This window comes from Rhinopithecus bieti, unplaced genomic scaffold (assembly GCF_001698545.2).
Source record: "Rhinopithecus bieti isolate Rb0 unplaced genomic scaffold, ASM169854v2 scaffold_1599, whole genome shotgun sequence".
In the NCBI taxonomy this organism is placed as follows: Eukaryota; Metazoa; Chordata; class Mammalia; order Primates; family Cercopithecidae; genus Rhinopithecus; species Rhinopithecus bieti.
In genome coordinates this window covers 6,335,208-6,349,948 of record NW_016804139.1, presented here as the reverse complement: position 1 = coordinate 6,349,948, position 14,741 = coordinate 6,335,208, and positions in this window count along the sequence as shown.

Here is a 14,741-nt window from a genome sequence, read left to right as displayed (position 1 = left end):
TATATATATATGAAATAGAATCACCCAGTTTCTAATGATTCAGAATTTGGAGGTCACATAATGAATTATTTAGGTAGGAGCTTAAAGTGTCTATACACCTTGACATTGCTTTCACCTTAGAAGCCTTACTAACAAGCTGAAAAATCTGAAGATTTTTTTTTACCATCTCCCTAACATTTGGGAAGAAACAAATTAAGTGGGTATTCTTAAATTCCATTATCCCTGGTAAGTAGTAGGTAGAGTTGCTAAAATACCTGCTAAAAGAAGGAAACCCAGGGCTCCAGAGGCACCCTGAAATCGGACAGTCGTTAAGTATGCCATGAGAATGGATTATACTTTACAACTATTAGAAATGAAACTTGATAAAGAACCCTTAATCAAACATCAAAAGTTAAAAAAGATTAGGTAATGTAAAAATTTTGCACACGCACTATCCCAGAGTTCTTTATGCCACCATGCTATAGAGGAGTGGACAGAATAGCAAGTATCTAACACTCAAACCACCCTTTGATAAGGAAAACAAAATAGTCATGAATAAATAAGGAAGAGATTCAGTTTCAAAAAGCCACCCTTGAAATAGCAGAGACAATTGAAAATCTAGACAGAACTGCCCAGAAGTGAGCAAAATTTCAAAAACAAATGGCAGAGTAACTATACAAACTTAGCTTAGGAAAAGGAGTGAGGAGTAACAAAAACATAGCATTTCAAATACAAATCAAATCTAAAAGGAAAAGTAAACAAAGGGGCAGAAGAAAATTCCTTGTAAGTGGTATCTTCTATGACAAATATAATTACTATATGAATTCAATAAACCAAAGTCTCAAAATTATGAAGATAAACTAACAACCAAAATCATGAACATAAGCTAACAACAAAAGTTGAAAGGAAATATTGAAAACCTAATTAAGAAAACAACGTTATTACCAAATTAATAAATAAATTAGAATCAGCAAGGGACCAAACACAGCCAGCTGAAAAATCAAATTACAACAGAAAAAAAAAGCTGGAGACAAGCAACAATAATGCAGGCAAGAAAAGCAAATTATATGAAACCGATCAAACAGGTGATAGGAAAAATTGATATACTTGACACAGAGAAAAAAATAAAAAGCAACAAATGAACATTTTCTTAAAATGAACAAAGAACTAAGTTGGCAGATATTAAGAATAGATAATATTTGAGTAAAATGTGGTGTAGAACATCACCAATTATTATGTTTAAGTTATTGAATTTTAAGTGCAAAGAAACTTTTCTTTAAGCATTCAGGCAGCAAAAACAAGTTAGTCATATAATGCATAGATAGAAATAAGTAGTTATAACCCATAGGAAGATATAACCAGACTGGCTTCAGACCACTCTCCATAGAAACCTTCAATGGTGAAAGACAATGAGTCTTTGCTTATAAATATCTGAGGAGAATAAATGTGTGTAATAATATATGTTTCAAAACATCATGTTGTATACCACAAGTATATACAATTTTTGTTAATTATAAATGACTAAATAAAAGTTGGACAGAAGTAATTTTATTCACATATTAATAAAATCAATGGAAAACATTATGCATGTGTTTATTTTTCATTTATGTTATTAGCAACCATAAGATATAAAAGTTGAGTGATTATTCCAGGTGGCACAACACTTTATATACACGAATATTTATAGATATTTTGACATAAACTGTGAGGTGTAAGTTTTAATTATCAGGTAACTTTTAATTATTTAAGGGAGATAAATATTGGCATATTTGGGTGGCCTGACAATTTTTACAGTGGTGGCTGTTGAATACAATGAAGGATGAGTGGAACATGGAAATGTAATGGAGAGAAGACAGTTCAAGCAGCAGGAATAGGATAAGCAAAGGCATGAAAATGGAAGATGTCTGGTCCATTCTGGGTAGTGAAACTCAGGTCACGGTGGCATGGTTGGCAGACATGGGTGAATGTAACAATAGCATAGTGGGTTGACACACATTTATGAAATGCCTTGTACGCCTCTTATATTTTATGCATGAATTAGCATGAAACCACAGAAGCTTTTAGAAATAGAAGTGCATTTTAGGGTATCTAGTTCTAACCCACCACCTAGAAAGATTAATATAGGAACAGCTTCTGTATTATCTTACATACTTTAATTCAGATCCATTCATTATTCTTTTAAGAGAAAAGAAATGCATGCCTTTCAAAGGATATCCTGACATGTAGAACAACTACACATGTATTAAATATGTAGCACGTGTAAGACCCTGTTCTTGGAACAGGATCATTTCTGAATTTATAGTACTATATTATAATCATTAATGTTTAGCTGGATAAAACCTGAAGTTTTGTCAGTAAAAATACTATCAGGATTAGTAAGGTAAGGGAATCAATTCATTGATCTAAACAGGTTCTTAAAATGGTTAGAAAATATAAAGCTATGTCTTAGAAATCAAGAAAATTCAATTTTGCCAGACATCATATTCCCTAAGTATTCAGGTTTTCTGAATTCTACTCTAGTGAGTAAAGCACTGTGAAAGATTGGCTCTTTTTGTTTTTTTTTATCCCCATGGCTGAGAATATCAACTGCATTAATCATTTTAAAATTCTTACCCCCTGTAGAAATGGACAATTTCTTGTTTCCTCAGTGACCTGATAGCTAGCTTCTTGTGTAGAAAAGAACATTGATTAAACCTCAGGACATAATTATTAGCTGTGTAATCTTGGCTATGAGAGTTAGTCTCTGTGACTGTAAGTTTCCTTATCTGTAAACAGGAAGAATACTAAGTAGTACCCTCGGTTATGGTAAACATTAAGTCAGTTAATGTATAGAAAGGATCTACAAAGGCATACTGTATTTGCAGAATAAATATTAATCAGCTACATTTCTCCTTCTTTTGTCAATGGCGTGGAATCAAGAAACCAGATATTTTTATGATTTAAGTTCATAGTATTAGCTTGTACAGACACTTCAGCAATTAAAGCCCTTGTCTGTAATACATCTCTTATTTTTCTTCCAGCACTGAAACCTGTCAGATAAATATTGTGTAAAGTTGTTTTCAAGAGCAGTTATAGGGTGCAGGGAAGTGAAAGCATTTAGCATTGCTACCCAAATGGTTATAAAATCTGGTCTGTAGGATGCCTGAGAAATAACTCATTGCTTCACAAAGAGTCACGTAAGCGCAGACACTAAGAAGAGCATGACAATTGTACACAGACAACCTTTACTCTTATTTTTTTCTGTTTTACTGTGAAGGATATTGTTCGCAGATGGCAAATTCACACACCCAATGAAACTCTTATGTGACCCACATGCACGGATTTATTCAGGTCAGTCTGATCACTGGCTGAAACTTGTGCATCCCAAATGCTGTAATTTAGGTTTTTTGGGAGAGAATTATTTTGGAAAATTTCTCATCCAGAAGCTGATTATGAAATGGCTGGCCAGGCACCCTGGCTCATGCCTGTAATCCCAGCACGTTGGAAGGCCGAGCCGAGCAGATTACCTGAGGTCAGGAGTTTGAGATCAGTCTGCCCAACATGGTGAAACCCTGTCTCTACTAAAAATACAAAAAAATTATCCAGGAGTGGTGGCGTGCACCTGTAATCCCAGCTACTCGGTAGGCTGAGGCACAAGAATTGCTTGAACCCAGGAGGCAGAGGTTGCAGTGAACCAACATCACGCCTCTGTACTCCAGCCTGGGCAACAAAGCAAGACTCATTCTCAAAAAATAAAAAATAAAATTAAAAAAAAAAGGGAGGATTTTGATTTTCCATTCATAGTTCTCCCTTTCTGTGAAGAGCCTAGAAAGTGACGGGCCAGAAGTGAAATGGCAGGCAGTAAGAAATGAGTTTGATTGCCATTCTGAATTTTCTCAAACCCTCTTCATCATTTAGGATAACTGGTAACATGTTACAATGTTGGAGAATAAGTTAAATAGCATTTCTCTTTGATGAATTATTGCTGATTTAACCAATGGAAAATTTGAAAGAACTTCAGCATACATAGGTTAAACAAATTATCAACTGTGGCCCACATTTGTGAATACTGACTTTAAATTTCAGCTGGGCTATATTTTACAGGCGTTAAGAAACAATCATTCTAGAAGAATAACAAACAGTGTAGAAGACTGCATAAATTGTATGCTTTTTATTTAGTTAGGTTTTCTGGCATTCCTGCAGAATATGGTCCTTATGAAAGATCATTTATTTCTTCATTAGGTGATATTGGAATCCATTTAAGCAGAGGTGATATGGATCTAGACTCCACTGAACAGCCGCACTGATTTAAGTGTCTTGGTCTTCTGTGGAGGCTACTCAAAATAAAGACCAACTATGAAAATATTCCAGATGGAAATACTACTATGTTAGAGGTATTATGACTTTTCTTGTTACATCTTCTCTAGAATTAACCCTTGGCTCAAAAGCTGCAGGTAAACAAGCATCACTTCAAGATATTTAGATCTATGGGTTTAATAGGGCAATATAGCAACTTATTTCAAAAGTAGAAATATCATGTGCGAAGATCAACTCTATTCCCTTGCCAAACAAAATTCCATTAACTAACTTAAATTGGACTTAATAACAATCACATAAACTAATTAGTTTCCATTTATAACTCCATTAGGAGGAGTATTCATCACAGCATTGCCCGACAGAGCTGTGCTGCTTCAGACTTTGAACAGATTAAATAAATATAACCTGGGGTGCTAATTATACAATGATGATGCAGAGACTCCAAGATTACTCCCTTAATATAGATATAATTTTTGTGAAATAGATTTTTTTTTCAGAAAATGTCCTTGGTCTAAACTCTTGATTTTCTTATTTTATATTTTAAATGAGTGTGCATCCCTAATATATGATTGGAACTATCATATCCTGTGGGCCTTGGTGATAACTTTACTTTTGCAAATCCAGATAACTTTTATTTTTGCATTATTCACAAGATACATCACTTTCCAAGTGCTCTATCTTATGTAGTTTTAGAATTATTTGTGGTTCATAGACGGAAATTAGATGACCCATAGCTCATGCCCTACTCCAGGAACTCTACTGGTATTGTGTCCCAGGGCTGGCCCCGGAAACTTTAAAAACCATTAAAGCATTTTCCTCCATAATCTCATGCTTGTTGTACCATCTATGTACTTATACCTCCCAAATACGTAACCACAACTAGAATCTCTTGGGCATCTCCACTTGATATGGTTACTATGAACCTTTCATTTCTGCACATCTAGGGCACAAACAATGAAGCCTAATGACCTGAGTTGGTAGCCTGAATTGGAAAACCATCTAGCACCAAACAAACTCTCAATACATGCTAATCATCTGTTACTATTACTCAAGAGCTGTGAGGTCTAATGCAAAGTTCCAGGTTTGCTTCGTTAAGAACCTGGTGAAAAACTACAGACAGATATAAGAAAGAATTGCTCCCTAGTGATACCTAAATATCTCTTTTTTATTGTGTAGCTATTCCTCAGGTTCTTTTCAAGTTACCCTGTTTTTACTTTCACAATCATTTAGTTTGAATGCCACTTCCTTGTTTGAGACCTTATTAGTGTTCTCAGAATTCTTACTGTCTGTTGTTAAAATCCAGAGCCAAAACTGAATACCAGAATATTCCCAAGGACTAAATATTTTATCCCTCAGAAGGAGTGCTCTCACTAATAGAATCTGGAACCTGGGTGGGTGGGGTTGGGGGGAATTCCTTCAGTGGATTATTTTATAAATAAAGTTATATTGATACAGTCACATTCATTATTCATTTGTGTTGTGTCTGTGGCTATTTTCACACCACAATGGTAGTATTAAGTAGTTGCAAAACAGAATATGTGGCCAACAAAACCTAAGATGTTTGTTATTTTGGCCTTTGACAAAACAATTTTGCCAGCTCTTGCTTTAGAAATTCCTGTCCTCACTAAAACCTGTATCATAGCAGTTGACATCATATTCCCATTTAAGAATTTTCAATTTCAATGAAACATGTTACTATACTTAATTGTTAATTACTCAAATTTGTATTAGTTTCATAATTTGATAGTTAAAGTATTTTGGGTCTACGGTTTCATAAGAATTATAAACACAAGGAGTTTATGTGTTTTTGTCTGAAATTAAAGTATTATAAATAATTTAAGTACATATCAGAGGTCTAGGAGCTTTTGATTTTCTTTAACAAAGTCCTATTCTCTTAAGTTTGGAAAACCCTTCACTAGATAATTATCTGAAAATTCTGACCACATGGCTGTAAGCTGGCACTAGGTTTCATGAGCTTTCTCTGGGCTTCATCTGTACTCTGGATCTATAGCAGCTACTCAAACTCTTTCACATGAAGAACTGGTTTTTATTCACCCCTGTATATCTAATTAATACGCTTTTAAAAATCAATAAAATAATTATTGAAATATGATCATGAACATTGATGTGCAATTATGTCAAATAGCTACCAAAGTTCCTGAATGTACATTCTCAATTTCTGTACTCATCTCATGGAAAATCAGAAACAACGAGAAGTGAATGAACACCAGCTAATGGACGGCAATATGCATATGGGATATGGAAGCCATTGGAAAGGGAGGAGGGGAAGAGATTGTCTCTAAATTTAAGGATCATCTGGATTTCTAAAGTAAGCTTAGAAATGAGTAAATTTCTCCCCATTCTTTGGAGAAAATCTTTAGGACTCTTAAATCTACTTTGCATAATGTCTACATTTGGGCACTGAGGACCATGACTTTAGAAACACATTTGAAAGTATTTCCACTGTCCACTATGTTCATTTATTCATCATAAATGTAGCAAATATTGAACAGATAGGATATTCCAAAAACTTCTAGTTACTGAGGATAGAGCCTTGAGCAAGACAAAAATCCCGCTCTCATATGGTATATATTATAGGAAGGGAAACTGGAAAATGAACAAACAAATACATCAGAGAAAAAAAAAAAAAAAAAACCTGAAAATAACAATTGGTGTGATGCAGGGAATTAAAACAATGTGATTTGATACATCTTGACAGGGTGTCTGCTTTTGTTTGGGTAGCTAGCCAACCCCTCACTAAAAAGCTGCCCTTTAGGCTGAAATGTGAATGATAAGGAAGTGGCCATGATTAGGGGAAAAAAAATTCACAAAGCAAAAAACAGTAAGTGAAAAGTTCTCAGTGAGGTCATGACTTTGGCGAGTCAGAGTGAAGAAACAAGGCTTTGTGGCTGAATTCTCATAGGTGACAAGGAACGCGATAAAAGGTAAAATCACAGAGGTGGCCGGGCGTGGTGGCTCACACCTGGAATCCCAGCCCTTTGGGAGGCTGAGGCGGGGGGATCACCTGAGGTCAGGAGTTTGACACCAGCCTGGCCAACATGGCAAAACCCTGTCTCTACTAAAAATACAAAACTTAGCCTGGTGTGGTGGCATGCTTGAAGACAACCCCAAAATAAGACAATTAACTATACACAAAACTAATTCATAAAATATTTTAGCTTTATTTTTCTAATTCTCACTATAATCTAAAAATTACACCTTCCTTTCCCATTATATGTTAAGGACATTAGGATTCAGAGAAATTAAACAACTTGTTCAAAGTCTGATAGCTAGTAGGTGAAGATGCAGGTATCCCTTATACATGTGATTGTTTACAACAGAGCATGGTTTTTGCTCTACACTCTAGTGTTGCTAAAATATAGGTATATTTAACTTGCTTTTTGGCAGGGCATTTCAGTAAAAGCATTCCTACTCTGCCCTGGTTTTGGACTTTAATCTCTAGTGTTCATTCTTGATTCATTCTTTCCTGGCATGTCCCTTACCCCTGACCTGGACAGCTTATATTTCCAGAGAGGATCCCACCACCCCTATGTGATATGGCTTAGATCCTGGGGCAACCACTATTAAAATTTTAAGTCAAAGCTTGCTTTGACAAGGTGATAGTCTTGAACAAATATTGATAACATCTGACTTGCATTTTTGAGTCTGGTGAGCACCAACCAGATTTGTTCCTATCAAGATCATAACCGTTTTTTAATATCTTTCTTGAGACTGGTTTTTAAATTTCCATTTAAGATATGAATTATGTTCATTTATTATACTTACACTGTCAAGACACAATTTTTAGAAATCCTAATACATGCTATATTATGAATACAAATGCATAGTCCTCCCCATCCCACCAAAAAATAAACAACAGGAAATGTGGAATTTAAATTTTTTCAGTAATGCCTTAAAGATGGTTAACTTAAATACATACATTTTTCTCTCTTTAAGAATATAAAATCATATTTTATTAATTTTTATGAACCTAGTAATTTTTTTGCGCAGATTAGTAGCTGGGAGCCAACATAATTTATTGAGTCTTAACTGGGTAGGAAGTGCTTTATGTGCTTGTGGCACCAACACCCAACATTTATTTCTAAACTTATTTACCTACCTCCATTATAGAGGCTAGAAAAATAAAAACATTTCTCTCTTCCCTTGTAGGGTGACCATGTGACATAATATAATTCTGGCCAATAATACCTAAGTAGACATCTGTTGGTGGGGATCTTCCAGAAACACTTTTGCTATTTCTGATGAAAGGGGTAGATGAGGATGCCATGACCAACCATCCTTGCTTTCTCTTGTTTCGAATATGGATTAGATGTGTAGAGTTGTGGCATGAGGAAACCACTTAGAGGCTCCCATTCATTTTCATCAGCAGAATAGTTGTTAAGAAGCTTCTTGTAAATTAAAGATGGTATGAGGCACTGAAGGGAACATAAAATGAGTGTTAGTATGATTCTTGCCCTAAAAATACTTACAATTTGCTTGAAGAAGTATAAAAAAAGAATAGAGAAAAGATTATAGTCCAAATTGTATAATAATTTGGGTAGCATGATAGCTTCCAAAGCAGTCACATGCCAAAAGGAGATTTAAAGATCTTTCCAGGGCAAACACAGAGAGCTGATATCATGATGATCTCAGCATGGAATCTCAATGACAGTGCTGTTGACTTGGGAGAATCATCTTTCCCATCATTACACTCTCCTCCTTAGAAAAAGATCTTTATTCCTTCTTCCACCACCCAAGGAACAGCCCAAACAGACAGTCTATGCATATGCATTCCAGATCAGTAATGTGAAGCATAAGAGGGAGGAACTCTAAATTTAAGAGTGGAATAACACTCTTATTCCCTCCAATTGCTAAAATCGCAGAGAGGAACAATATTTTCATCCAAATTGTCTGGCTTTCATTGTACATATTAGAGCCAGACATGTAGTAAACCAGATGTAATTTGAGACTTGTGGAATTTATTTCTCAGCCAAGCAAGAAGCTGAATTAATAGATTTTTACTTTTACTTTTGTTGAAATGAGAAAGCTGAAGAGTTTCCAGCATATTCCTACCAGATGGCATGCTTCATTGCGTGCAATTTTGCTCCCTACAAGTTTGTCTCCTCAAAGGTGAAGAGGATAAATATGTATCTGCCTATTTTTATGGTAATCAAAGTAGAAGAGATAGGAAAGATCAATCTGCCCACCTCCAGCTGTGGTTCACTTTGACCTAACCGTGCACTTATTTAAGACTCCTGTGAGATAAGACGTGTCTTCCTAAAAGCAGGGAGTATTATTCAGTTTTGGTATGACAAACAAAGTGAATTGATGTTTGATGGTTAATAACCTAAATATGTGATAATGTCCTGATATTTATGAGGTCTCTAGGTGATGATAGAAAAGAAGGGCTGACTTTTGATCAAATCCAACTGAACACATCCACCACTTGAAAGTCATTGCTTAAACTGTAAGCATCAATTTGTTACTTATATTTTCATATGGGATTGCTAAAAGCCTTTGGTGGGTCACAGAAAGTGTTATAAAAAACAGCAGAGTCAGAAGAGGGTTTTACTGAAAATTGTATTTCGGTCACTTTAGATGAAAATCTTACATTTTACAGTTAAGTGATCCAGAGAAGTAAGAAATTTAACAGCAAATAAGAATAAATAAATGTTTATACAGTGATTTAAAGCTGAATTCTAATCTTTCCCTAATAACTGATCATTACAAGTAGCATTTTTCTGATAGTCTTTACAAAACCTATCAGTGAATATGATAAGGAATAGTTTTAAAAATACCTCTTAATCTTTGAGGATGGCACTACTCTGTTAATCCCATAATTGACCCATTTTTTATATTGGTTTTTTGGGAAAGCAAATGACCATGCACCAGTGTAGAAACTAACAGTGAAGTAGAGCCAGTACTTTTACAAGTTTCTACCTGTTCTCACATTGCTGATTAAAATGCCTATAGACCATTCTTAATTTATTTTACTCTGTCAACTTCAAGGAGGAAGTGCTGATTGCATACATTTGTAAACATAGCATTTGGCCCAGCATTTTATAAATCACTTCCACATACATCATCTCTTTTGAGCTCCATAATGTCTCTTCCTATTTCAGGTCACTGTGTTAAAATCCATGGAGAGCATTTCTTGTTGCTCCTTGGATTCTCTGACCGACTCTGGCTGTGACAGAACAGAATGTGTGTATTTTGAATCCTTTACAGCCAGGGTGGAGGATGTCCACCTAGAATGATCTTCCCTCACTAATACATAAAATAGTAGCCAATCATGCCACAGAAAAGTTACATAGACTTAAGTCAGGGTAACAGGGTGGATTCTAGGAAGTCAAAAAAAAAGTAAAGAAAAGAAATAAAATAACATTTCTCCTCTAGAAGGCAAAAATGAGATTCAAACCTTTGACTTCTCAACATTGTGCCTTGATTATTTCTATCCCTCCATACTTCCCACCTTTCCCTAGCATGAAATATTTCCTCCAAGAGTTAGACCCTCTGAACTTGGCATCTTCATATGAGTGTTTCCATGTATTTCTTCTATTTTATATAATGTTAGAAACTTATTGCAGGTCCTTGTTTGCTATACTGAAAATACCACATTTATCAAGTGAGTCAATTGTGTGTTCTCTTATTGTTATAGAATAGTAACTCTGAATACAATTTTAATAAGTTCTCTAGTCTTTCCAGAATGCCTTATCACATATGCCAGTCATCCAGGGAATTCATTCTGGAGCAGTGTTATATCAGCAATGCTAAAACTGGGCTGCAGGGTAGATGGGAATGGTAATGGGTACAAAAAAAATAGTGCAAAAGAATGGATAAGACCTATTTCATAGCAAAATAAGTTGACTATAATCGATAATAACTTAATTTTATTTACATTTTAAAATAATTTAGAGTGTAATTGGATTGTTTGTAACTCAAAGGATAAATGCTTGAGAGGATGAATATCCCATTCTCGATGTGCTTATTTCATATTGCATGCCTGTATCTAAACATCTTATGTATCCCCATATAGATACACCTACTATATGCCCACGAAAATTTGAAAACAAAATAAAATGAAATTGTATGTTTTTTGTTTTATGGGTGGAAAATGATTCAAGCATTACTTTAAAATTACAGTTGAGATTCACTTGTTCCAATAATTTCTTAATACTCAAGATATTAAATTAAAGATCATTTCCATTCATTTTGTGCTGTGGGAGCAACTGTAATTTATAGCAGTGAGGATTTTTAATTTATAGCACATGATGGGGGAGAAAGTGTTAGATGTTCAACTGCCTAGGAAAAGGAAATGTAGTGATTTATAGCTTGAGGGGAATATACTGGTGTCATCAAATACAACTCCTTCTGTTATAAATTAAAAAATAAAGTCATGTTCTGCACTAGCTCTGTATTTATTTTACCTTGTGGTCTCTAAATATACTCTATAAAGGCAAAGTGATAAAACTTTTAAAGTACGCTTTTCTTTTTACGTAGGTCTTGATTTCCTCTTACTGGCCAACTGAAGGCAGAAAATACTGAACTACATGTTTATCCAATTGTACTATTTAATCAAGAACTCCAACCATTCCTTTCCCCACAATTTCTCCCAGCCCTCATACTGCCCACTCAGTGCACTCTGCATCCAGGTCAAGGATCCTCACCTGAACTTTGGCTGTTTACTTCTCTGGCCCACGGCAAGAGTAACAAGTAACCTCACTTGAACAAAACTACAATAAAATAAAATGTTACAAAATAGAAAAAAAAGTATTCGTTTTTCAGTAGATGAGAAAACCCCAAATCTGTTGTAGATCAAATACGGTGGAAGACACCCTATGAAATATTTTGAATAATCCACCCTGTTCTAGAATTGTGCAATAGCGTTTCCTTCTTTTGGCTTTCTCAATTAACAGACGGAAAATCTCTAACTCTCCCACATGCTTGGCTATTAAACTTTCAATACACTGCCAAAAAAATTCTTGTCAAACAAATAACCAGACATACCACAAAAAGCAAGTTCTAGAATGATGAAGTGAAATCTAATCATGCTTACAGGTATAATGTTAGAATTATAACATTGAAAGTTTTTGTGTGTGAAATATTCCATGCTTAGCAACCCTTAAGTAGTTTAAGAGTTATTTAAATATTTTTCCTGAATCTGAATCACATCTTATAAAATTTCAGGGACTTTCATTCACTTCCTCGAATATACACCTTCAAGAACAAATGACATAACTTGATTTGATTGGAATTTCCTTAAACTCTGATGGAAAAGGAGAGGACTTCTTTTTCTTCTTCTTGCTTTTGTCTTTTCTTTTCTTTCTTCGTTTTTCTAAGAATAGAAAGACAAAGGTCAAGAACATACAAATAACCAAAGAAGAAAAGGAGGAGGGGCCGGGCGCGGTGGCTCAAGCCTGTAATCCCAGCACTTTGGGAGGCCGAGACGGGCGGATCACGAGGTCAGGAGATGGAGACCATCCTGGCTAACACTGTGAAACCCCGTCTCTACTAAAAAATACAAAAAACTAGCCGGGCGAGGTGGCTGGCGCCTGTAGTCCCAGCTACTCGGGAGGCTGAGGCAGGAGAATGGCGTAAACCCGGGAGGCGGAGCTTGCAGTGAGCTGAGATCCCGCCACTGCACTCCAGCCTGGGCGACAGAGCGAGACTCCGTCTCAAAAAAAAAAAAAAAAAGAAAGAAAAGAAAAGGAGGAGGAAGACGAGGAAGTGGAGGAGGAAGGAAAAGAAGAAGGGGAAAAAATCACTACGGACATAAAAATGACTTTAAGTTCTATTAATCAAAGAAATTTGCATCCATCAATGTGAAAATCAAAATACCATTTATAATATACAATTTATAAAGTTTCCCACTTTTTGAAATAGAAGACATAATTCTGGGAAGAGTCATGATTCCTTCTTAATTGACATTAGATAAGTTACAGAGTGTCTTATTGAAGCCAGAGACTTACTTTTAACTCCAAAATTCCACTATATTATTAGGTCAAATGGATTACTTTTTTATGTAACTTAAAAATTTGAGAGACATCCATACAAAAGGATTTCTAAATTACATGCAAGTACACACACATGCATGAGCACACACACACACACACACACACTATACAAAGTTTAATGATTAGGTGGGGTAAAACGAGCATGTGAATGATACTACTGAGATTTTAAAGAAGAAAAATAGAATTTTGCCTGTTCCTTGGAAGGCATAGTGCCTCAACCCAGTTATTCCCCACTTCACTTCCTCTCTCCTACACATGGCTATTAATATGATATTAGTGTTAAAATCGGAATCTATTGCTTTTCTTGATAATTTTCTCATTTATGTACCTATCCTCAAAAAGATATAGTTTAGTTTTTCTGTAGTTGGGATTTATGTAAATAGACTCATGCTGTATGTAGATGTATTTATTGGTGACATGTTCCTTTCACCCCACGTGTTGAGGTCCATCCATGTTCATGTGTGCATTGGTAGTTCCGTCATTTTCATTGTTAAATAGTAATCTATTGGCTCTTCAACATTATTTAGCAGACCTTTTTACTTTTGATAATCATTTGAAAAGTTTCAAGTTTGAAAGTATCATTAATAATGATATTACGATCAGTTTTATATATGTATCTTGATACAAATGTGCATACAGTTTTTTCTGAGACAGGAATCTTGAAGAATGCCAAAATATTTCCAAAATATTTAAATGTATGCTTCTATGATGAGGGTATTAGGATTCTTGTTGCACTCACTTGCTGGAGATTTTCACGTTTATATTCTTTGCTAGTAGGGTCATGTGGTTTTAACTGCACACCCTTATTGCTAATAGATTTGCACATTTGTTTTTCTGCAATACTATCACTACCCTATGTCGAGTGTCAACACATATTCATTGGCTATATGAATTTTCACTTCTGTGAAATTATATTCGGTCTTTCTGTTCATGTTCTGTAGTTTTAAAAATTGATATATGAGTTTTTTAACATCAAGAATGTTAATTCCACAATATAAACTGCTATTGCTAAAAATATAAATTACTGTATTAACATATTTGCCTCAGAATTTTACAACAAATTACTCATATTTCTGTACAAGCTCATCACCTTGACTGAAGGTCCTCTTCAGTACAGTAACAATCCATTTTTTTCTATACTGAAATAATTTCTTTTGATTTCCCTGTAAAATACTCTTTTCTTGAAATGAATTATCTTTTACCTTTGCTAGATAGCACTTTGCTTAGTCCTCATTTGCTCAGTTCAATCCATCAAGACATATCTTGACTATCACCTCCTCCACAATTTTACTCTTGATTCTCGTCTAGTGATGAATTCTTCCTCATTTTCTATTTTTTCCCATTTCTGCAAATTTGTTTTGCTTCTGAGAAGTAAGGGAACTCTAACTGTTTGTATCTATCTGCTAAAATGTCAGACCAGATTTTATTTATGTATTTATTTATTTTATAATT